General features: G+C 56.3%; 1 protein-coding gene across 11 annotated transcripts in view; it reads right to left on the reverse strand.

Annotated features, from left to right (window-relative positions):
• Positions 1-14,418, reverse strand: part of Sema4d (semaphorin 4D) — a 117,283-nt gene that overhangs the window by 43,507 nt on the left and 59,358 nt on the right. For 7 of the 11 annotated variants that reach the window (XM_047526284.1, XM_047526286.1, XM_047526287.1 and 4 more), the window contains one exon: positions 8,927-8,987. The gene's annotated coding sequence lies outside the window, so the exon portion shown is untranslated. Of the gene's footprint in view, positions 1-2,371; positions 2,518-8,926; positions 8,988-11,415; positions 11,588-11,657; positions 11,681-14,418 lie in introns of those variants that run through there. The other 4 variants (XM_047526283.1, XM_047526281.1, XM_047526278.1 and 1 more) reach the window with 4 other exon arrangements.

Here is a 14,418-nt window from a genome sequence, read left to right on the forward strand (position 1 = left end):
AAGCGGAACCAGGACCCTGTGGTCCGGGAGGGATGCACAAAGTCCAAGCCATGTTTGCCCCGCTCTGGGCGGCAGCCAGCACCAGCCCACGCTGGGCGAGCTCCGGGCAGCAGCAGAGAAGCCTGGCGGTGCGTCCCCAGCAGGGCAAAGGTCACAATCCAGAGAGGCTCCTAGTGGTGCAACGAGTGCAGCCGCTGGGGACCACGGCCTGGGACGGGCGCTGGGGGAGTCGGTGCCAGCGTGTCACAGGAGTCCAACATGATGACGGCCAGAGGCTGGCAGCCGACAAATCACCTGCACTCGCGCCAGATGCAGGAATGTCACCCTGCACCAGAGAGAAATGCGCCACCAAGACTCGCAGGGCCCCATGCAGGATGGGGTGAGAGGTCTGAGGGACCCAATTTTAGGGCATGCAGCAGCAGCTGGACCCGCGGAGAGGGTACGAGGTCAGGAGAGGGGAGGGTGACGGGAGGAGCACGGGGCTCTGGCAGCGAATCCACTCTGCGGGATACACATGCGTGTTCTGATCCACAGGCTGCACCACACCAATCACGACCCTGGGGTAGACCTGCGGCTTTAGCAGTGACGAGGTGTCCATGCAGGGTCTTCAATGCTGACAGATGGGCTGCTCTGGGGAGACTGTGTGTTTGTGTCGCAGCAGGGGATACGTGGGAACTTCTGTGTGGTTTTTTTTTGTTTATTTCGTACCAGGGATTGGACTCAGGGGCACCTGACCACTGAGCCACACCCCCAGCCCTGTTCTGCAGTTTATTTAGAGACAGGGTCTCACTGAGTTGCTTAGCACCTCACTTTTGCTGAGGCTAGTTTTGAACTTGTGATCCTCCTGCCTCAGCCTCCCCAGCGCTGGGATTATAGGCGTGTGCCACCACGCCCGGCTTTTCCTCTGAATTTTATGCTGAACCTTAAACAGTTCTAAAAAAAACACAGCCTATTAAAAAGGACAACGGGGCTGAGGTGTAACTCAGTGACAGAGGCTTGCCGAGCGTTTGCAAGGCCCTGGGTCTGATCCCCGCACCATGAGACGCGGACCACACTGATGACACATAATGGCCCAAGGAGGTCCTAGGGCATCAGACAGGGAGCGAGTGCAGGGACACCTAAGCAGGCCTGGCCACGGAGCCCACGGGGCTGGATCTCCTCAGCCCAAACACCACAGAGAAACCTGGACTCTCCTGAAGGGAGACGGTGTGCGGAGGGCTGATTCCTTTTTAGGCCCCTCAACTCTGGGGGTTCCACGGCCTGAGCTACGGCTGAGCTCAGAGCCCAGAGCTAGGAGATGAGAGACTGTCTCTCCTGGGAAACTGGCTGCTCACCTGTCCCCTCCAATCCAGTGAAGGGACACTGGAAAAGGAAAGAAGCTGAAGATACAGTGGAGGAGGAGGCAGCAGCCCACAGGACGTTAACGGACTTCAGAAGCTAGAAAGAAAACAGGTGCGTGGCCACCAGAGGCGTGCTGGCAAGCGGAACGGCGGGCTCGCCCAGGGCCAGGGTGCCCTGCTCTGGAGCAGGGGCCGATCCTGCGGGGTAAATGCTACTGTCACGTCCAACGTGAGGACAGGACGGGGCACCCACTGCCCACCAGGGCCCAGCATGTCCACCACACAGCCAGAGCAGCCAGAGAGCACGCCTGACTGCAGACAGCGTGAGGAAGCCTGCCGCGATTCTCTGCACAACTACTAGGAAGCCCGAGTCCGGGCCACTTCACTTTGCAGTGAGCTCCTTCAGCCCTGGGCCCGCACAGCTTGACCTTTGATGACCTTCCCCAGCAGCACTCGCACACTCCTGTGCTGAACGACTTTTCAGGTCAGGTTGAGCCGAAACCAGAGCCTGAGAGGGGAGCGGTCCGACGAGCAGAGGAGGCTGACCTTAAACAAAGAAAATGTCCCACTGAAAGAATGGGGGTTCCTGAAAGTTAAAAAATGCTACCTGAGGACAGTAAAGACCAGAAGACCACAGAGGGCTGACTCTGGAGCCCCCAGTGTGATCAGCAGTGGCAGAAAAGAGTGTCAAAAAATGAGGATTTCTCAGAGAAAGAATAAAAAGAAAATAGCCAGGACAGCAGGGCCGAGTTTTCAGAACGGAAGTACCCAGCAGCCCAGAGAGAAAAGGTCACCCGGTTAGACTTATCACGAAATCCGAGAACCCTGGGAGGTCAAGAGAGGATCTTCCAAAGGCTTCCGGAATGAAAACTGGTCACGCAGAAACCACCCGTGCTGAAAGCCAGGAGGCAGAACTGCCTTTAAACCCGAGGGCAGAGGACGTCTCACCCAGAACCTTGAAGTAAAGGACTGACCCGTCAGGAGGTCACACAGAAACCCGCTTCGCACCTCGAGTTCTCAAACATTCTTACCTCTTCCATTCTCTCCCAATTACTGAAGGATTTGCTCCAACGAAACAAGGGAGCCGTGTCTTTTCAGAAATCTGCTTCACAGAGGACAGGCACAGACCCTGGGGACTGGCGGGTGGAAAGACAGGGACCTCAAAGGGGCACTCGATGGCTTTCTGGTCCCTTCCCTGGGCTGTTTACTGGAATGTCTTGACTCGGGAGGAGTCTAAGGATGAATTAGTAATAGATAACACAGATTAAAAAAAAAAATGAAGCCACACACACTGAAAAGGAGCAATTAGTGACCCCAGGGGAGGCAAGAGCAGGCCACAGGTGGAAGTGTAATCAGACGTCTTATCCTGGCCCAGCGTGCAGCCCCAGTGACAAGAATCGGGACCAACGCCATCGAGAGGGCAGCAGAGAGAGGGGGGGCAGCAGAGGACCAGAGGACACGACCCTCAACCTCCCCCTAGCACAGCTCTGAAGTGGTCACGTCAGGAAATTGGTGACACCAATCCTGAGGGAGAAACCAAAGATGGTGAGAACAGCTGACACTCAGGGTCTCGGGGCAGCAGGGGTCAGGGACAGAGGCGGCGACACTCAGGGTCTCGGGGCAGCAGGGGTCGGGGGACAGAGGCGGCGACACTCGGGGTCTCGGGGCATCAGGGGTCGGGGGACAGAGGTGGTGACACTCGGGGTCTCGGGGCAGCAGGGGTCGGGGGACAGAGGCGGTGACACTCGGGGTCTCGGGGCAGCAGGGGTCGGGGGACAGAGGCGGCAACACTCAGGTCTCAGGGCAGCAGGGGTCGGGGGACAGAGGCGGTGACACTCGGGGTCTCGGGGCAGCAGGGGTCGGGGGACAGAGGCGGCCACACTCAGGGTCTCGGGGCAGCAGGGGCGAGTGCCACTTTCCCTCATGAACTCTCCTGAGGACAGAACATGAATTTAAAAGGAAACCAGTGGCCACCACAGCGGGGGGGGGGGGGGGGCTCCTCCCAAGGACAGGAAGGGGGGCAGAGCAGGCGCATTTGGAGAGCAGGGTTATTGACCAGGCAGCAGAACGTCTGGGCAGCAGGACAGGATCTAGGGTGGAGTGCCAGCTCCTGGAGCAGCCTGCGAGGCCCGAGTGACCCGGCCTTGTCACCCCAGAACTTACACGACGCCGGGCCCCTCAGAGCAGCCTGTCCTCCTCAGGGCCTCTCACCTGCGGCTCCCACTTCCTGAACATTCTTCCCCCGGGGCCCCTGGGGTCTGGCTCCTTCCTGCAGGGACCCTTTGCTTGGAGGCCACCCCCTGCCAGCCACCCCAGGCCGTCCTCCTTTTCTGCTCTGTGGCTCCCACTGCACGTGGCACTGGACTTGGGAAGTCTCCACACTTCCGCCCCTCCAGAGGCAGGGCAAGGCCACTGCTGCTTCCAGCCCCGCCCAGGTCCGCAGCACATTTATCTCACCAGCAGAGACTCCGGAAGGTCTAGCCCAGACCCTGTGGCTCTTCCCTAAGGGCCTTTCAAACAGGCCACCAAGGTCTGGAGAGTTCCAAGCCACACGGGCCCCCCAACCCTCCAGGGAGCAGGAGGGCTGCACGACTCCCTTTCTGAGGGCGGAAGCAAACTGCTCCAAGCAGGGCACACAACACAGCCACCAAGCCGCAGCCTCCGCTCGCCTTCCAGGAACAGGGCTCCGTGGCCACTGGGGGGATGTCACAGGCAGGACCCCGCTCTCAAAATTTAAGTTAGAACAACTGGGTAAGAAGCCCATCTGCGCTGGCTTTCTTGAGCTTCCCTGAGGTGGAGGCGTCCCACTGGGAGCTGAGGCTAATGAACGTGCACTTTGCAGTGACAGCGTGAAATTGTCGCCCTTTGCATTCAGAAAGAATGGAACCTGACAAAGGAGCCCATTAGAGAGATGGGGTTACAAATGTCACTCCCATCTCACACGCGTAATTGTGCTGCTCACGAGGAGCGCACTAGCCCACTTTAAATGTCAGAGGATGGAGCGCCAAGGGGGCACGGAGCCCCTCCATCCCCGCCTGTCAAGACCTGTCAGATGGCAGGGCTCCACTTCGAGGACCCTGGAAGTCAAACAGGGGCTGTGGCAGAGAACAGAGCAGCACCAGAGGCCAGCAAGGGACAGAGCAGCACCAGAGGCCAGCAAGGGCAGGGCCGGACCACGGAGCTGTGAACACGTGTCTGCAGGGATGCCACACGTGCAGATCTGTGCATGGAGACATGCACCTGTGTTTGTGCCCATGTGTGCACGCATCTATGTGAGCAGGTGCATCTGTGAATACGTACGCACACGGCTGTGTGCACCTGCGTGCACTTCATGTGCACGTGCATGGATACGAGTGGGCATCTGTGTGTGCATACGCGTGCATCGGTAGGTCCTGCATGCGTGCCCATCTGTGTGCCCATTTCCATGCCTCATAAACTCTGACCTGGCATTGCCTCCTGGACACGGGTCCTCCCTGGGACCTGGAGGTGAATGGACCACAGAGGGACATCCATCACTACCACTCGGGAGCTGTCAGCGCTCCCGCAGGGGCAGGGTGCTATCCTGATGTGAAAGCACCCTCACCCACATCCCGGGGAAACCGTGACAGGGGACCTCGCACCACAGACGGGCTGGACACAGGCTGATGTGAGGAAGGGGGCTTAACTTGGACCCCCAACCTTGCTGCAGACACCAGGCTGGCAGAACCTGTTCTGGTCCTTATTCACCTCCTTGGTTTGCCCAGACAGAGCGAGTGAAGCTCACACCCTTCTGAGCCCTGCGGCCAGGACAGCGGAGGACACATTCACCACACCTTCCTGGAGCTGGAAGTGGGTGGCTGAGCGTGGGGCGAAGAGAGCGCCACAGTCCTCCCCAGACACGCCCTGCCAGGGCCGGGACCTGGCAGCTCTGCCCCACAATGCCCTGCCCAGCTCCCCTCCCGCTCCCAGTCCTAGTGCTGATGTCTCCATTGTGCACACAGAGGATAAGAAGGGCCTTGTCTCATCGGGACTCAGGAAGGGGTGCCGGGGGCTCCCTGAACTGCGAGCTAACAGCGTATTGTTCCAGCTTCGGTTTTCCCAGAACTTAGAGCAGATCTCTGGAAACCCACACTCCGGCTCTGCAGGGACACGCTCAGCCCTGCAGCTGCGCCGTCCTGGACACACCTAGCAGGGCAGTTGGCCAAGACCATCTCGGGGATGCCCGCTCAGCTCAAGCCGCCTCGTAGGCGCGAGCAAGCCACGGCAGGCATCTGAGCTGCCTTCGCCCGCGCTCCCACCCCAAACCCAAGCACCCGCACTGGGTGCCACGCCGCACGGGAAGCCAGGGAAGGAGACTGGCTGGAAGGAGGGCTCGGTGTCCAAAGGCGACGAGCAGAACAGGCTGCTCTGGGAGTGGCAGGAGGCTCCTCTGAGGCCCCCGCTGCAGAGAAGCGAACGGTCACACCACCGACGTGGCACCACCTGTGCCCTGGGCTGGACGTCGACAACCCTGTCTCCAGGGTGCGAGTGGCACAGGGACGTGTCCCAAGGTGCAGATGGGTTAGCGCTCAGAGAAGTAAGAGCCAACTTCCGCTGGCCTCACGCCTCCCCCAGCCACTGTCCAGCAGAGCCAACAGAGGTTCCAAGCTCAGCCATGGCTCCCAGGGACAGCGTGGGTTTGTACTGGGAAAAATGGCTGCCCGACCCTCAGGGAGGATGGGGGTAGCCGCCCGGCCTGGATCAGCAGCATTGTATCTTTTTTCATTCTTTTCTCTTGTGTGTGTGTGAGTGTGCACAGTGCCAGGGAGGAACCCAGGGCCCAGTGCACGCTAAGCAAGCACTCTACCACCGAGCTACGCCCCCAGCCCCTGTGGTCCCTTTCAGTGGTGGCTGCTAGGAATGTTCATGTCACCCCTTAAACTCATCCACTGAATCCTAACCCCAGTGTGATGGGGGAGCCTTTGCTGGGTGATTAGGTCGGGAGGGAGGAGCCCTCACCAATGCTGCCTCACCCCTCCCATCCCAGGGACGGCACAGAGAGGAAGTGCCACAGACCAACCAGGAAGTGTCCCTTGTGAGATACCAACCAACCAGTGCCTTCATCTTGGGCTTCCAGTTTGCAGAATGGTGGAGATAAGTTTTTGCTGTTTATAAGCCACCCAGCCTAGGTGCTGGATTACAGCAGCCTGTTCTGAATAAACCCTAACAACCCAGGGGTGCTGGTGCCTCGGGAGCTCAGTACCAGGCACAATACACCCACTGGAGATGTTTCTAGAATACCCGGGGACAGTGTTCACTCAGGAAGGTCATCTGAAATGTCACTGATAGGGTAAAATTATGGAAAAGATACCATGCTTAAGTATGCTTTAATTGGAATTTACTTGCATTCTTAATTTTCCTATATTATGAAACTTTTTGATCTTCAAAAACGACTCCACTAGCTAGACACAGCGGTGCACACCTGTGATCCCAGACACCTGGAGGCTGAGGCGGGAGGACCACCATTTGAGAACAGCCTTGACAACTTAGCGAGGCCCTGTCTCAAAATACAAAACAAAAAAAGGGCTCAGGGGTTAAGCATCCCTGGGTTCAATCACCAGTACCCTCCCCAATTATTCCATTCAAGAAACGCAAACTAAAATAAAAGACCACTGATGATCCACGAGGCAGACAGAAATTTAAGACCTCTACCTGCTGCCCTGGTGATGGTGTGGGATGATGGATTTGTGTCCCCATCTGGAATGACCCCACCATCACCCACATTCCCATCCTGGCAGCTCTCGGGCTGCAGCCTTACCAAGCATGCAGAACTACAGGCGAGGGCAGCCGGGAAAAACCACAACCAGAGCTGATTCCTCAACCGGGGCAGGAGCTGCATGCTACGGGGACAAGCCGCAGCTGCAGACGGGCAGGTGTGCACGGACCACACCCTTGACCGTGGGCTGAGGAGGGCACTGAGCACCGAGCACCGAGAAGGGATGGCCCACACTGTGTGGAGAGAAGCTGTGCTACTGCACGCACACACACATGCACACACACACAAGGATATGGACACCACACACAGACACACGGAGATGCCAGACATGGACACACACAGGGACACATCCAGCTGGTAACAGACTGTCCTCCAGGGCAGAGAAGGAAAAGCCCAGGGAACTCACCTTGTACATTTGTGTTTTAAGACCAAATTACATTTTTGTACGTATTGCTTTTGTACAATAAAAAATTCACTAAAAACGGAGGCCTCTCTCAACTACACGGAAGTCAGCTCGTGGAAAATCTACACCCAGCACAGGAGCCTGGGGAGCGGCCTGCAGCGCCATCTCCACCTGCAAACCTGTTTCTTGGTTCTGGTGACTATTTCCCGCCATGTCTTTGGCCCTTGTGCATTTATTCAAAAAAAGAGAAGTGCTCCTTTTCTCTAAATATACCTCATGCTTTTTATGCAACACAGAAAGTATCAGGAAGGGCCACTCCGCCCGGCCCCCACTGGAACCCTCCCCAGTTGCACGCAGCGCAGTGGCCCCGCCTTCAACGCCCCATAGCTGAAGGTCCCAGGTCACAGCTTTAACATAGAGGCCAACACAATTCAAAGACAAATGACAAGTAACACTCCTTGGAAATAAAGTGACCTCCCACTCGGATACGACATAGTGACCTCCCACGTACCAGACAATTTATAAAAAAAAAAAAGAAGTGCGTATAACCAGTCGATATGCATCAAAATTCCGGTGGTCTCCCTAGAGGTGAGGGTGTGCTGGTTAAAACCACCCCACCATGCTGGGAAAACGTGCTCTTGCTGTGATCCCTGGTGGACCAGAGCAGAGCCTTCTGAGAGCTGGCAGAACCCACAGTCCCACCACCACAGAGGAGGAATACGGTGGCCAGGGTGGTGGCACACGCCTGTAATCCCAGTGGCTTGGGAGGCTGAGGCAAGAGGATCCAAGTTCAAGGACAGCCTCAGCAACTTAATAAGGTTCTAAGCAACTTAGTGAGACTCTATCTCAAAATCAAAAAATAAAAAGGGCCTGGGGAGCAGTTCAGTGGTAAGGCACCCCTGGGGTCAATCCCCAAAAGGAAAATAAAAAACTGAGGCCTATGGAAAAAATGAGGGAAAGACAGGGCAGGGGACTTCCTTTTGCTCTCATGCACGGAACTAGCTGTTCATCTTTGCTCCAAAGCAGAATCACGTGGCTGAAATGGACCCACATCAAGATCAATAATAAAATGGCCCCCATCCAGGAAGGGTGTGATCAGGAGCCTCCACTGACTCCGTATGGGGCAACTACCTCCCTGCACCCCAAAGAGGAGAGCGAGCTTCCTGCAGCTCCCACCAGGGGCCACCCTGACAACAGCAGGATGGCTGCTGCCACCACCCAGCTGGGAGGAGCTGAGAAGGGGACCTGAAAGAAGAGGGTCGGGAAACATCATGGGAGAGAGAGAAAAAGCAACGGCCGGCCTCGGGCCTCCGTGCCCAGCGCCCACCCAGCACAGGAGCCAGGCCTGAACCTCACCCCAAGGGAAGTGTGGGTACCAAGTACCCACCACCCCTCGATCCAACTGAGGCCTCTACAAGCTGCCCATCTGATAAAAACAAAGCGACTTACCTGGATCTCGTGCCTCTGGAGACTTCCCACTTCTAGAAAGGAGTACTCAGAAACCTCTGCTCTGAAAACAATGGGAAACAAAGAGAATTAAGTCCCTGAATTCTCCAACCATGAAAACCCAGCGCCCCTTCTCAGAAGGCACTGAAAACAAAATTCTTACTACTCTGTAAAACTTCTGGAGCCCTAGGCTGACCTTCTCACCCGGGACCCACCTGGCCCTGTTTGCAACAGGGAGGTGGCTGGGCAGCCCCTTCACCAACTGAAGGGGAAGTGTGGTCACCTGGCGCAACAGCCCTGACCACAGCAACTTTCTTGCAAAATAAGTCATTTGACTGTGACCACCATCCAGCAGAGTTCAAGCATCAAACCGGCATCATCTCCAGAGGGGACATAGCTCAGCACACAGAGTGCTTGCCTCACATGCACGAGGCCCTGCGTCCAATCCCCAGCACCACAAAACAAGCAAGCAAACAAAAAACCATCTCGTTGTCAACTGAGTTCAGATGTGTCTGTTACGATTCCTCTCCCTATGGCCATCAAGGGGGAAAAGTCAAGACATGTAACATGTACAAGAACTGAACTGGCGTCCCTCTTCCTTTTGCCTATTTGTCTGTGGTGCTGGGGACGGAACCCAAGGATTCCAGCAGGCTGGGCGAGTGTTCTGCCTCTGAGCTCCGCCCCAGCCCTGCCTTTGTTTTTGATGGTAGTTTTTCAGCCAAACAGAAAAATGTCCACCATGAGGCAGGCAAGGTTTCTGGAACAGGCCTGCTGCCCTGCTCAGTGAGGGACAGAGTCCTCCGAACAGGGGTCCCCGAGCCCGGTGAGACCACCAACAATCAGATCCAGAGGACTGATATCCGCTTTGCGAAACCGGAGGCCTCATGCAGGCCGGAGGCGGTTCAGAGGGGAGGCCTCATGCAGGCCGGAGGCGGTTCAGAGGGGAGGCCTCATGCAGGCCGGAGGCGGTTCAGAGGGGAGGCCTCATGCAGGCCGGAGGCGGTTCAGAGGGGAGGCCTCATGCAGGCCGGAGGCGGTTCAGAGGGGAGGCCTCATGCAGGTCGGAGGCGGTTCAGAGGGGAGGCCTCATGCAGGCCGGAGGCAGTTCAGAGGGGAGGCTGAGTCCCAGCCAACGCTCCCTGATCAAAAAAGGGCATTTGCTTTGCCTCAGACTCAGACACCAGCGTTCCGCGGCAGGTGGGTTTTTGGTTTTTGGTTTTTGGGTTTTGGGTCTTGCTTTCCAAAAGCTCCCTTCCTGAAGCCCATGGAGGAAGAGGCTCTCCTGAAGGCACAGGTGACAGCCCAGGCCGCCCACCCAGACCCCTCACTCCAGTTCCCCGGGACCCTTCAGTGTCAGCAAATGGACCACAGGGCAGTGTGCAAAACTGGCCACCATGCATCCGCTCCCAGGGCTGCCAGAGGTGTCCGAGGCCTTCCCTGCAGCAAAAGCAGCCTTTTTTTTTTTTTTGATAATGGGGATAGAACCCAGGGGGAACTGACCATTGAGCCCTTAACCATCTCCGGCCCTTTTCTCTTTTGAGACAGGGTCTCACTAAGTTACTTAGGACCTCCGTAGGTTGCTGAGGCTGGCTTTGAACTTGTGATCCTCCTGCCTTGGCTTCCCAAAATGCTGGGACTGCAGACGTGCACCGTCACGCCTGGTTAGCAGCTGCCTTTAAAGACCAACTGCAAAGCCAAGGTATCCTCCCCAAGCAGCTCTGCAGGAGCCCAGGGAAGGCCACCGGCACCGCCAGGGGGACAGCTCTGCACCACTGCTGGGCAGCACAGTGAGGTCCACCCCACCGTGGGCACTGACAAAGGCCGCACGCTGACCCACCCAAACGGGCCTTGCTGTCACTCAGGCAGGGAGAGGGGCGACAGCCAACTGAAGGAAGTGCCAGAAACACCTCGAGGGGAAAAAGGAAGGGACTCGCACACCAGAGAGGTCCAGGTACGTAAGGTGAGTGCCGCGAGCTCCGCTACGGAAACACTTCTCAGGAAATCAAGTACACGTCTGTCACTTTAACAAACGAAGGCCCAGGACTGGAGCTGCTTGTGGTGCACAGACACGGGGCACATTCTTCATGGTTGCACAGTGGAGGAAACAAGGGACCAAGGACCAGGGAGGCTGGGCCGGGAAGGCCCTGAGTTCCACCCCTGCACTGCAGACACATCTGCACCCCCGGGCCGAGTCTCTGCACGGGCATCTAATTCTCCAGAGGCTCACAGGACCCGACCTGAGGCCTGGCATCCTCACCTCCCGTCCTCCAGCCCCGTGTCTGTGTCAGGCCTCCAACTCCCGCGTCCAGCCCGAGTTTTCTGGGCCGCAGAGCACTTCCGGCCTGGGTAAGCCACCCAGGCCCCAGGCTCATCTTCGCCCTTCACTCAGACGTTTTCTGCTTCCTCAACATAAACCCCACAAGCTATAATTAGCCATCATCCCACCAAGAGCAAGAAACAGCAGAACACATTCTCTCCGCGTAATTACCCACCGCAGTGTCTAACTCTGCACCTCTTGGCTCTTCGACGCACTTGGAACAGCATCCCACAGTCTATTCGCAGGACGAGGGCCAGGCCCCGGGCCCAGGGCGAGCTGGCCTGTGCTCTCCCAGCACCCGCAGGAGTGCAGGACAGCAGCACTAATGACCTGGCTGATGGCAGCGCCTTCACCTGTCTCTACTCTGCCAGTGTATGCCCTCCCACCCAACCTGGGCAGCCAGGTGTTCTTCAGCACCTGCAGGCGGGACGGGCAAAGCGCGGGGCTCTGGGGTCAGGACGGCCTGGGCTCCAGGTCTGGCTTCTGCAAGCTGCGAGCTCTCCTGGGGAAGTTCCTGGGGCCTCGGGGCCTGTTTCCTCATTTGGTCGGTGGCGTAAGGATCTGAGATTTTTCTACATGAAGGGCTTACGCGGGCACCAGGCACCTGGAGAAGCACTGGCCAGCACTGACGGTGGTGCACACGCAGCTGCTGACACCTCCCTGCCAAGACTGAGCCAGGTAGTTTTTAAAACGCAGGGTTCAGCTGTCAGCTCGCCTGTCTCTGTTCCCAGTGACCAGGGGCCCACCAGCCTCCACCTACTCACGTCGGGTTCCGGTGCTGAGGTGGCCGGCGTGCATGCCCAAAGCCCTGGGAGCACGGCTTAGACACACCTCTGCTGGCCAGTGTGACTGCGGCTGTGGCTGCCAGCCCCTCTGCACAACTGCTTCAGCCCAGCCAGAAATAGGTGGGAGGTCCCAGAGCAGGATGCCACGGGGGACCCTCCCCTGTGACCAGCACTCTAGGGGGTGAGGGTCTGCACACTGGAACACGCTGCTGCTTCTCACTGACAAGAAGGGTGACCTTTGGGCAGACTGGCCTTAAAGAGCAAGGTGAGGGGTGGGGACAGCATCCCCATGCCCAGGGGGCAACATCTGCCAAGATACCACATCTGCACCCTCTGACCGAGCAGCTGTCCACCAGGACACACCCACAGGGGCAAGAGGCCCTAGCAAGGCTACCCAACAGGAAAACTCCAGAAACCTCTAGAAGTTCATCAGCACATGTGTGTCACACAGGCCCGACTTACCAGGGTTCAACTCTGATTTTCCAACTTTATGACTGAACAAAAGTCGCACGCATTCAGCAGAACCATGCTTGGGATTCTGGTCTTTTCCTCAGTTTGCAATAGGTAGGAAATCCTCTCCTAAGATGCTGGGCAGCATCTGCAAGTCATGGCTCCCTGTTAGTCACCTGATCACGAGGGGGGTGGGGGACACTCCACAGTGTGCTGTGCAGCTGAGCTAGGAAGTTCAGCAGGTTAGGCGTCTCAACTGCATCACTCACTCACAGTACTTTCAACTTACGATAGGTTTATCCAGACATAACAGCATCATAAGGCATGGGGCAAGTCCCTCTCTCTACAATGTATTCACACTTTGCTTTATAGGCAAAATCCCTGCCAGCCCTAGGATGGAATACTGTGCATTGTAACAAGAGTAAAGTTGCCGTGGAGAAGAAAGGGTGCCGAGATTGCTGTTCCCACTGGTGTGTGTGAAGGTGTACGGTGGGTGACCATCTGTGTGTTCAAAAGAACAATTTGTTAGATGAAAGCTGAATCGAGGACGTGCTGGCAAGGGCGACCAGAGACCGCAGTAGGTAGCACGTCGTCTTTTCATAATTTGGATTTTTAGAACTACCTCAACTCTTCCCTTATGCATAGACTTTTCTAATGAGAATATTTTAAATCTGAAACCAAGTGCAGGGGTACACACCTGTCATCCCAGCAACTCAGAAGGCTGAGGCAGGAGGATTGCAAGTTCAAGGTCAGCCTGGGCAATTTAGCAAGACCCTGCCTCAAAATAAAAAAAAATAATAAATAAAACGGGATAGGGATATGGCTTGGTCATAAAGTGCAAAGGGCCCCTGAGTCCAACCCTAGAACAAAAAAGGAATATTTTAAATCTGATACCAAAAGTTAAGAGTAAATGCAGAAAATTTTAAAAACTCAGAAAAGGCCAGAGAAGAAAACCTTTCAGGCAAGGTTTTCCTAAGAAACAGGTAATAACTATTTTTAAAAAAAGGTGCATTTCTTGCACCTTCCTGAAGTAACTTTACTAAGCGGCTTTCATCTGAATGAAGTTTGCACAAACGGTAGGTAGACGTCCATTTCTGGAGGTTTGAGATCCTGCTGGAATTTCTCGTTCTAAGAAACTAGGGCATGGCTCACGTGCCAGGGTAAGAACATGCCAGCTCAGATGCAGATGGTAGGACCCCAGCCCTACCCGGGAAGGGCGGTCCCAATGCTCACCCTGGATGGCAGGACCCCCGCCACCCCACTGTATACAAAGGGCAGTTTGCGGCCACGTAGGTGCAAAATGGAGGCCTGAAGTCCAAGAAAGCAAGGACTTGGGGCCTGAGGGTGGCAGGAGGGGGGTGGGACCCCGTGGGTGACATTAGGTTCCGACACGGCTGTGCCACACGCCCTCCCCGTGCACCCCGCTGATCACGCAGCACCCCTCAGCACTGTGTCATGGCTGATATTCCACCACTAAAGAGGACAGTGCTGGGCATTCAGACCATTTCCAATTTTTCACTTAAAATTCATTTTTAGGGACTGACTTGAACCACCAGCAACACTTGACCTTTTCTATCCAGGACGTTCCAAGTGACATTTACAGAGGACACGGGGCAGGTCACAGGGTGGATCCTGCTGGGCAGTGACCCAGAGGCTCAGGGCTTTTGCTCACCCTGCTGCGGGCCGGCTCCTGTCTACAGGCGAAGGCTCAGGCACAGTTTCCATCACACATTTTCATTCCGCTTTCTTCTACATTTTTCCAGTTGGTTGAGCGAAAATAATTTTTGCAAATAGAGCTGTGAAGCGCATGGCGCCTGGCGTAAATATTTTTTATTCTTCTTTCAAGGCCGTTGGTCACCTTGATTAAGTGCCTGTTCATTCTCTCCAGGAGTGGGAAGGCATGACTGCAGAGGGAGCTCCAAGGCCCCGCCGGCTTGGACCAC

This window comes from Sciurus carolinensis, chromosome 15 (assembly GCF_902686445.1).
Source record: "Sciurus carolinensis chromosome 15, mSciCar1.2, whole genome shotgun sequence".
Taxonomy (NCBI): domain Eukaryota; kingdom Metazoa; phylum Chordata; class Mammalia; order Rodentia; family Sciuridae; genus Sciurus; species Sciurus carolinensis.